Here is an 11762-nt window from a genome sequence, read left to right as displayed (position 1 = left end):
ATTATTAGACATGCACTAACACATGTAGAGTCAAATTGTAGGGGTCAATTTGATACAAAGTATATAATTCAAGGGGCAAAGTGAAATAGTGTAACTATGTGTATTTACTATTTGCCAGTCGTCTATAAATCGGTCGAGGTGGCCGATTAATTGGTCTCCGGGGCGGGGCGGAGACGGTCTAAAACATTTATCATTTTGGTATCAAAGTTTGAAAAATTAATTTTTGCTTGGGAGACAGTCAAACCTTGAAAGCGGGTCAAAATTTGGTGGCAAAAATCAATTTTTTTTTTTTTAATAAAAAAGGTAGAGTTTTTAATCAGAAATGAATTTATGTTTTGTTTTATTTTGTTTATGTACATTTTCATTTTTAAAGTGCACACTGATATATGCTTGCAATTATCAAGTATAATTTTGAATGCACAAGATTTTCTCCAACATTTTTGTTTTATTTTTATTTTGTCATACTTTCAATTATGTTATGATCTTATTATTATTAAAATATTATTATGTGATTATGATACATAAATAATGTGGATACAATCATGTTTAAAAATCTTTTTATATATGTTTTGGGTATTTACAAATAACATTTAAAATTATATTACATTTAATTTAAAAGATCAATTTATTTTCGATTTATAATAGATTAATCACCACCCTACCAATTAACAATAAAACCGTGACTAATCGTCTCATACCCGATTATCGTCTTTTACAACCTTCGTATAAACACTCATCAAAGAAACAAATATGGAATCCCACCATTCCCCATCTGCCATTATTAAACGGAATCTATGCCATTCGATCATAATCTGAATTTTCACCAATCTCAACGGTTGATTGATTGGTGTTCTGATCGTGTGGTCATAAATCAACCGTTTTTTGTACATCGTGGTTTGGGCAAATAGTTTCAGTACTTTTCTTTTAGAGGAAAACTGCGCATGCAATGCTGTGCCGAGATTGGATAAGACTTCTCCAATCCGATTAAATCAGAATAATAATAAGGGTAAATTACAAACACCCCTGAGGTATGGTCAAATTACAAAAACACCCCTCTTGTTTGCATAATTACAACCACTCCCTCAGCTCTTCAAATTTAGTGGAATCTTCGAGATTATATGAAATATTATCACTTTTGTACCCGTTTTATACCATTCAAACTCTACATTATGAAGTAAGATGATCATAATATGTGATTTTTAGCTTGTGTATATCAGTTTGTAGTGCATCGGAAATTGTATTTTTACACAAAACGAATACAAACTAGAGTACATTCCACGGAATCTAGATGATTATATTGAATTTGGCACAATGGGGGTGGAGGTGTAAGAAAAAAATCATAGTTGAGGGGGTAGATGTAATTATCCAAACAAGAGGGTTTTTTTTGTAATTTGACCATACCTCAGGGGGTGTTTGTAATTTACCCTAATAATAATAATAATAATAATAATAATTATCATTTTTAATTTTCTTTTTCTTTTTGCAATTTTTTTTCATGTATTCTCTTTGCCAACCAAATAAATAAGAGATTAAATTCTAGAGCCGATATTTAATATAAATCGGATTCCACTATTTTTTTGACATGTGCCACTTTTAAGTCTAACTCTTAATAAATCACGCTATTATAATTAGGGTTAGAAGGGTTACGGGTTCTGCTGGGGTATTCTTTTTTCAATTATTAGAATACTAATTATATTTTAATTTAAATTATCCACATGTCAATCATCCTATGGCATCCGATTTTCTTATTAAAACAGACCATCCGGTCTAAATTTGCACCCAATAAATAAAATTCATAATTCATAATTTATAAGTTTGAGAAGTTTCAATAATTATCTAAAGTCATATTATATATTAATATACATAAATAAAATACTTCATTGTTTATCTATAATTTCTCTACCTCGACTCCATATACTTCTAATTAATTATTTTCAAACTCGCGGCCACGATAAAAAGTTCTTCGGTTTTTCCTTAGCATCGTACTTGTTTACTTAATTTAGTTACATTTTCTAGTTCGTAATGCTAAAGAGTTGTAACGATTAATTTTTTTCCTGAACTCCTGAACAAAACATAAATTCATGGTTTCGCCCCTTAGAACAAGATATAACTAGCTAACTCATTTACATTAACTTCGTCTCGATCAGTATGTATCAACCGAAATTAATATTTCTATGACGTACGTACGTACAATCGATCAAAACTATCAAATATGTAGCCTTGTACCGAATTCTTTTCTTCGATTCTTACATATTTTAAGCAGTTAAAATGATCGAAATAAAGGCATTAGAAGACCAATAATTGTCTTTATTTAACCAAAATAAGCTTTTTTTTTCCTTCTCCATTTCATGTAGAAGTACTATATATTATTAAAAGTGTAATGTTTTGATTTATGTGGAGTCTATGCTTTAAGGATGTTTCTTTTAGGGCTAAATACACTTTGCACCCCTGAAGTATAGCTCATGTAACACTTACCCCCTTAAAGTATTATTTGTAACACTTACCCCCCTCAACATCAATTATTGTATACTTAAAATTTAAAAAATAATAAACATAACAATCTAATAATTAACGGTTCATAGAAAATTGAAAAGTAACTAAAATTAATTATTGAAAAAAAAAAGTAATATATATTGGGTAATAATGAATGAAAATATATTTAAATAATTAATAAACTAAAATAAATTTAAATACTTAAGATTTTTATTAGTTATGTATTGATTTCTTAAAATTTATCGATAGAGTATTTTGATTAATTTGTCCAACAACAATTAGATGTTATTTATTGAAAAAGTATCCAACGCAAGATAATAGTTTCAAATTTTAAAATATTGTATTTTTTAACAGATATTTTTAGTTGTATAATTTAATTATTCTTTTAGTTATTCCTTTTAACAAAATAAATTTTTAAGGTATTAAAATTTAAAAATACAAATTAAATTATGCTTGAGGGGGGTAAGTGTTACAAATGATACTTTAAGGGGGTAAGTGTTACAGATGGTATACTTTAGGGGTGCAAACTGTATTTAACCCTTTCTTTTATGTCTTTCTTCTGTTTAAGTATTAATTTATTAGGAAATATAAAGGTTGTGTTAGAGGAGACAAGGTAGTAAATGATCATTAAACTATTCTTGGAGATCCAAACAAACATTAGCTAAGATCATATATATATATAGATATACACTATTTATATCTATATATATCGGTACTATATATTTAGCATGCATGGTGCAATTCAGACAAGACGATGCTAATGTAAGATACGATCAGTACTGATGATACACATATATATAATACATACATATATGACTGCCAAAAAAGTAAAATCTTTTATCGATCGGCGGCATATATATATATATATATATATATATATATATATATATATATATATATATATATATATATATATATATATATATATATATATATATATATATATATATATGAAAGTAGGTATAGGCCTCATCAATAACTGACACTATATATACATATATATATTATTACATATATATATATACAAATTAAACCTGCTTATTGTTCATGCATGAGTTACAAAGTTAAGAGACAAGCATTTAATTCTCAACGATTTGCCACCTGCATGCATGCCTTATTACATTGCACAGTCTCTCTCTCTCTCTCTCTCTCTCTCTCTCTCTCTCTCTGAGACAGTGCAGCAAAACGAATAAAGATATCTGCATGATAATTAAATGATGACGTGATTCTCGATTTGTGAAGCTTTTCATAACTGTATTGGTAATAGATTCAGGATTGATCATTTAGTATTCATGCATGAGTTACGAATAATTAATTCAAAGCTACTAATTAATTATATTGTTCGGCTTTATATGGTGACTGCATGCAAATAACCTGGACAGGTTGCATGCCATATTTCATGTCAATTAAAAGTGTTGCGTGGGGAAATTACAGTTTGCACCGATTTCACACTTGGTCCTCCATATTCACAAAAAAACGTATTTGCTCCCTCATGTTTTAATAATTTAATATTTTTTTAATCATTTTCGTCAATTTACCGTTAGTCAGTTAATTAAGGCAGTGATGGACGCACACTTGTTTCCATTAGTTTTAACGGGAGATTGATGGTAACGGCTAAAAATGTTGAATTTTTGAAACATAAATAACTAAATGTTCTTTTTATGAATATGTGAGACCAAATATGAAATCGGTCCAAACTTAAGGGATGAGAATTGTATTTTCCCGGTGTTGCGTAGTAGGTACATGTTGATGTATTAGCTACTTAGATGGTGCACCTGATTATTGAAACTTTGTGGATTTCAATTTTAGATATACACATAATCTAGCGCACTCATATGCATGTGTGCTTAATGGGTGATCTACAATTAAAATATGCCCGATATAAACAACTAGTTGCACCATCTAATTTTCTGTACGTTCGACCAGATTGTATCGAAGAAAGTAGTTATGACTTATGACCTCAGAATACTTTATACATGAAGAAAAACATTGTGTGTAAGTGTAAATCAATCTCCCCTTGATGTAATTCATCTCACATATAGTATATTACTAATAATCACCATTAATTATTCAGTTGTTCTTTTTTTAATTAAGGATTCAATTATGCATATGATGTGTCAATTCCATGCACTACGGCCCAAATACTCATATCAACAGGCTCAAGTTAGTCAAACACGATTGCTCGAGCCCAATTTCACATAGCCAAGTGATATATATATATATATATATATATATATATATATATATATATATATATATATATATATATATATATATATATATATATATATATATATATATATATATATATATATATATCTTATATATAAAAGAAAGAAACAACAATCTAAGAAATTCTAATGGCATATTTGTAAAAATAAATTAATTTATGTGTAAATATATTTTTTATCTCCTATTTTACAGCTATTTTTTTTCTAATTATTTTAACACTAAATTTCGGCTAGCACAATCATAATCTACTACATCTATATATATATATATATATATATATATATATATATATATATATATATATATATATATATATATATATATATATATATATATATATATATATATTTTAAACAATTATTATTAATTATTTCCTAACGTTTTTTTTTTAATAAAAGAATATGCTTCATTTATTTAATGATATTGGCTATTAAGTTTTTATAGTTCTTTTTTAATGAGTTTGAATTGTAGTTTTATGCGTTTGTTCATATATTCATGACACGTATGCATTTTCAATGCTACGTGTCAGCTTATGGATTTATTCCTATTTGGCAAATGCTATGTGAATAGAATTTATCAAGTCTTCATCCGTCCAAATCATTTTGCACTATTTGATTTCTTTACCTTATTTCAAAAAGTTGTGTTCTTCAATATATTTCAAAGTTAAATATATACTGCACACAGTACTACATATATAGAATTGCTGTTATATAAATAAAATATTCTCTAACAATTGTAAAATTTAATAGGCCAGGACATTGTTGAGTTTATTTTGAAGTCAATCACTATAAAATTAGGGTAAATTACAATTACCCCTAAGGTAAGATCTATTTACCTAATAACCCCTCATATTACCATAATTGCATCAACCCCTTGGAATTTTATAGATTTCTTTCATGAACACCCTTTTGTAGGTGGTGGATGTAATAAATTTACAAAATTCAGGGGGCTGGATGTAATTTTCAAACGAATTTTATAGATTTCTTAGATTAATTAACATCCTTTTGCAGGTGGTGGATGTAATAAATTTACAAATTCAAGGGGCTAGATGTAATTTTTAAAATAAAAGAGATTTTTTTGTAATTACACTCTAGCTAAACTCAATAAATAAACGTTTGCAAACGAATTTGCTTTGCTTTTCTGTTTTCTGTTAAATAAAAAATTGATTCAAGTCATTAATCATACAACTGTTATAATAACACGTGGACTACGCATGCAAGAAATTGGCTGCGTCATAGCTTGTTGTATACGTGTAGCTATATCTTATAATGATTATGCAATTGTAAAGCTTGGTGTCCCGTGTGACAAGGCCCATTTCTTGTATATAAATATGAGTGTATGTAATGAGAAAGATATAGATTTCACTTCCCTTAATTCATGTCTGAGTTAAGTTTCATTTTGTTCGGTCAGCCATATATATATTCATAGATATATTATATGATATAATAGATGGTTTATTCTATAACACGTTATCAGCACGAGTTTTAGCTCGATAGGGATTTGCTATTTTCGTATTTTTTTTTTTATTTTAGTTTACGAAAATTCAGATCCTCGTTCTATTGTCGAAATGACAAACGAGAATGATTAGCGAATACTTCGGTATTTTATACGCTATCATTTTTCAAAGGATATCATGGATTCGTGTATATTAATATATTGCTTATTTATTTGTTGAATTACTGCTGAAATTTATATTTGCAAGCTTGTGGATCCCAAGCAGTGTTATAAGCACGTGCTAGTTTTAACAGATCTGTGGGCCGACTTAGAGGTCAAGATATTAACTCCGATCATGATGCTCGTTGAGTAAATGATATAATAATCTCAGTTGAAAGTCGATTTAGAGACTATGAGATCAACTCCGAGCACAAAGCTCGTGGAGTTGAGGAAACAATAATCTCCGCTTAAAGCCAATTTTGAGGCTATCAACTCCGGGCATAGTACCCGTAGAGCTTAACAGAGACCGTATAGAGGTCATAATTTAACTCCGAGCGAAAAACTCGTTGAGTCAAGACGTTGGAATTCCCGAGCTCCGAGTCTAAACTCGTTGAAGCAAGAAAGCCGATTTAGAGGCTAAATATTTAATACAACTCCGAGTCTAAACTCGTTGAGACAAGAAAGCCGATTTAGAGGCTAAATCATAAATATATCTCCGAGCCTGAAGCTCGTTGAGTTAAGACGTGATAATATCCGTCAAAAGCCGATTTAAAGGGCCAAATATCTGAATATATCTCCGAGCCTGAAGTTCGTTGAGTCAAGACGTGATAATATCCGCCAAAGCCGATTTAAAGGTCAAATATCTGAAAACAACTCCGAGCCTGAAGCTCGTAGAGTCATTAGACGAGGTAAAACCCGTCAAGAGCCAACTTAGAGGCTATTAATCACAAGCCCAAATTTAAGGGATTTTGGGTTATCTTGTACCCAGTGTTTATATATCTCTCTCGGAAGATGTGATTCCCGAGATTGAGTTATTTTGTGTGTATCCATGTTTAACCTCTCTTGGATGATGTGATTCCCAAGATCGAGTTGTTTGGGTAAAGCCATATGTACATATCTCCCTTGGAGGATAAATACCCGAGGTCGAGCTGATTGTGATACGCGTACATGAAAACATGGCTAAATATGATTATTGCCTACTCGATAATGCAACTACACACTCAATATTCAATAATAAAATATATTTCTCGAGTATGAATTTGTGCAAGGCACAAGTTAAGACCATAACAGGTTCCGTGGAAATAATAGATGGCTCCGGGAACACAACAATTGTATTGCCTAATGGTACCACTTTGCATATTGAAAATGCACTGATATCCGGTAGATCGAACAAGAATCTACTGAGTTTTAAAGATGTGAGACGCAATGGGTATCATTTAGAGACACTGGTTGAAAATACCGTGGAGTGTCTATGCGTCACATCATATGTCATGGACAAAAGAATTGTTCATGAGAAGTTCGAAGCGACTGCTTCTGGACTGTATTGTGTCCAAATTCGAGCTTTCGAATCCTACGCCACTATGCCATGGAAACTTGTTAATCCCGATATACACGGGTTATGGCATGACCGACTGAGTCACCCAGGAACGACTATGATGCGTAGGATTGCACAACATACTAAAGGACATCCATTAAAAGATCCAAAAATCTTGATGTCCAATGAATATTTCTGTGAATCATGTTCACAAGGAAAGCTCATTATAAAACCTTCCATTGAAAATGTCGGTTATGAATCACCATCGTTTTTACAACGTATTCATGGTGATATTTGTGGACCAATACACCCTGCAAATGGGCCATTTAGATATTTTATGGTTTTGGTGGACGCATCTTGTAGATGGTCCCACGTATGCTTATTATCTACGCGAAATGTTGCATTTGCGCGTTTGCTAGCACAAATTATTAAACTTCGAGCACATTTCCCTGATTATCCCATTAAAAACATAAGAATGGATAATGCCGGAGAATTTACATCAAAAACTTTTGATGAGTATTGTGCAGCACTAGGAATAAATGTCGAGTACCCAGTAGCATACGTTCACACTCAAAATGGACTGGCGGAATCTTTGATTAAACACGTCCAATAATTGCTCGTACTTTGCTGATGAGATCTAAACTCACTAGTGCAGCATGGGGCCATGCAGTATTGCATGCATCAGCACTAATTAAATTACGCCCAACTGCTGATCATATGCATTCCCCAATGCAATTGGCATTAGGCTTTGAGCCCGATATTTCGCACCTTCACACATTTGGTTGCGCTGTGCATGTGCCAATTCCTCCTTCTTAGAGGACTAAAATGGGTCCCCAACGCCGACTTAGCATATACGTTGGGTTTGATTCACCGTCGATTATTAGGTTCTTGGAACCAATGACGGTTGATTTATTTACCGCTAGATTTGCGGATTGTCATTTTGATGAGACATTATTTATACCGATTGGTAAGGATATTCAGAATATCCGTGATAATGATAAACAAAAACGTGATATGATAAACAAAAACCAATCGAGAATCTCACATGGTGTGAGCAACATTTATCTCATCTCGACCCACGTACCTCTGAATGTGAAAATGAGATCCATAGAATCATTCATTTACAAAATATTGCCAATAGACTTCCTGATGCATTTAATGATGCCAGTAAAGTTACGAAGTCTTATATTCCAGCTGTGAATGTTTCAGCTAGGATCGTTGTTCCTGAAGAACATGTGAAAATGAATGATGATCCCCCACGACAAAAATGGGGTAGACCAATTGGATCAAAGAACATTGTTCCTAGAAAAAGAAAGGGGAAAATCGATGAATCCTCGAACCAAGTGGTTCCTAGTGAGAATGCTCCAAATGAATCTGTTGAGCCTGATATTGAAAAAACGATATCAAATCCCGGGAATACCGAGAATCCCATAAGTTATTGCAATGAAATATGTGATAGAAATGAGATAATCAACGATAATATTTTTGCATTCTCGATTGCACAAGAAATAATGTATGATGATTATGATAGTGAACCGCGTTCCATAATGAAATGCCGTCAAATAAATGATTGCCCTAAATGGGAGGAAACAATTAAATCTGAATTAGCTTCCCTAGAAAAACGAAAAGTATTCGGGCAAATCGTTCAAACTCCGGATAATGTAAAGCTCGTTGGGTATAAATGGGTATTTGTCCGTAAGAGGAACGAGAACAATGAAATTGTAAGATATATAGCCCGCCTTGTTGCTCAAGGCTTCTCCCAGCGGCCTGGGATTGATTATGATGAGACGTATTCACCAGTGATGGATATGATCACTTTCCGTTTTCTTATCAATATGGTCGTCCAAGAGGGACTGGACCTGCGTCTAATGGACGTTGTAACGGCCTATCTATATGGTTCACTAGATTCTGATATTTATATGAAAATTCCCCATGGATTTAAAATGTCAAACTCTGGCGCTCCTCGTAAGCTGCACTCAATCAAATTACAGAGATCATTGTATGGTCTAAAGCAATCCGGTTGCATGTGGTATCATAGATTGAGTGAATACCTTATCAGGGAAGGTTATAAAAATGATCCTATTTGCCCATGCGTTTTTATTAAAAGATCAGAAATCGGATTTGCTATTATTGCGGTTTATGTAGATGACATGAACCTCATTGGCACTCCTGAAGAGTTGGCCAATGCTGCTGAATATTTAAAGAAAGAGTTTGAGGTCAAGGACCTTGGAAAAACCAAACCCTGTCTTGGTATAGAGCTAGAGCATAAAAATAACGGCATACTTATACACCAATATCCACATACTAAACATACTAAACGAGTGCTCAGAAAGTTTAATATGAAAAATTCTAATTCATTGAGCACCCCTATGGTTGTGCGCAATTTAGATCCTAAAAAGGATCCGTTCCGACCTAAAGAATTTAATGAAGAGATACTTGGCCCTGAAGTGCCGTATCTTAATGCTATTGGAGCGTTAATGTATCTAGCACAATGCACTCGACCTGATATCGCTTTTGCGGTAAATATGCTTGCGCGATACAGTTTTGAGCCTACCCGCTGGAATGGTGTTAAACATATTTTTCGATATCTCCGTGGTACTGCAGATTTGGGATTATTTTATTCGAAGAATGCCACTAACCAAGGGTTAGTTGGTTATGCCGATGCGGGATATAGATCTGATCCCCACAAAGCTCGCTCACAAACCGAATATTTGTTTTGTTATAATGATGCAGGTATATCTTGGCGATCTACCAAACAGACATTGGTGGCCACCCCCTCAAATCATTCAGAAATAATAGCCCTTTATGAGGCAGGGAGAGAATGTGTTTGGTTACAATCCGTTATTTCCCATATACGAAATTCCTGCCAATTACATCCAGTTACAGACACGCCCGCAGTCATTTACGAAGACAATGCTGCTTGTATAGGGCAAACAAGGGGCGGATACATAAAAGGTGATAGGACCAAACATATATCACCAAAGTTCTTTCACACACATGAGCTTCAGAAGAATGGAGAGATCGATGTTCGACAAATTCGCTCATGTGGCAATCTTGCTGATTTGTTTACTAAGTCCTTGCCGACTTCTACATTTGAGAAGTTGGTATACGCCATTGGAATGAGAAGAGCCAATATGAAGCAAGATTGACGGCCCATTTCGGAAGCTATATATACTGCTCATTTCAGGGGGAGCAATGGTGCGCTGCACTCTTTTTCCCTTTTGACTGGTTTTGTCCCATTGGGTTTTCCAGCAAAGGTTTTTAACGAGGCAGCTTATATGCACACGGCTTGAATTGAGTTATGCACTCTTTTTCCCTTATGACCGTTTTCGTCCCACTGGGTTTTCCGGCTTGAGGTTTTTAACGAGGCATACATATATTTAACTCATTCAACTTACAACTGATTCAATAATAATGCTACGTCCAAGGGGGAGTGCTATAATAACACGTGGACTACGCATGCAAGAAATTGGCTGCGTCATAGCTTGTTGTATACGTGTAGCTATATCTTATAATGATTATGCAATTGTAAAGCTTGGTGTCCCGTGTGACAAGGCCCATTTCTTGTATATAACTATGAGTGTATGTAATGAGAAAGATATAGATTTCACTTCCCTTAATTCATGTCTGAGTTAAGTTTCATTTTGTTCGGTCAGCCATATATATATTCATGGATATATTATATGATATAATAGATGGTTTATTCGGTAACAACAACATCTTTATTGTGCCCAAGTTCCATTGAACGTTTGTATTCTTAATTATTTTTATTTAAAATGTTAAATTACATTTCATTTTACGAATATTGCACCAAAAGGCGAAATCCCTCGCCCCCAGGACCCCCATCCCTTGGCCCGACAAGGATTGATGGAGGAATGTAAATCATGGTAACTCAACGGCCCGTTAAGGTAGCGGACCCGGACCTGGTGCCCACAAGGAACCAACTCATTGGAGTTGAAATTCCCACACTGCGGCTGCCAGGATTCGATCCTAGGACCTTGCACCAACTTACCACATCCGGAACCAGTTGAGCTACACCCATGCGGGCAAAATATTCATTTTACGAATA

The sequence above is a fragment of the Erythranthe guttata genome, chromosome 8 (genome assembly GCF_056151865.1).
Source record: "Erythranthe guttata isolate IM_541 chromosome 8, IM_541, whole genome shotgun sequence".
Classification (NCBI taxonomy): domain Eukaryota; kingdom Viridiplantae; phylum Streptophyta; class Magnoliopsida; order Lamiales; family Phrymaceae; genus Erythranthe; species Erythranthe guttata.
The sequence above is the reverse complement of the archived record's forward strand: the minus strand, read 5'-3'. Positions refer to the sequence as shown.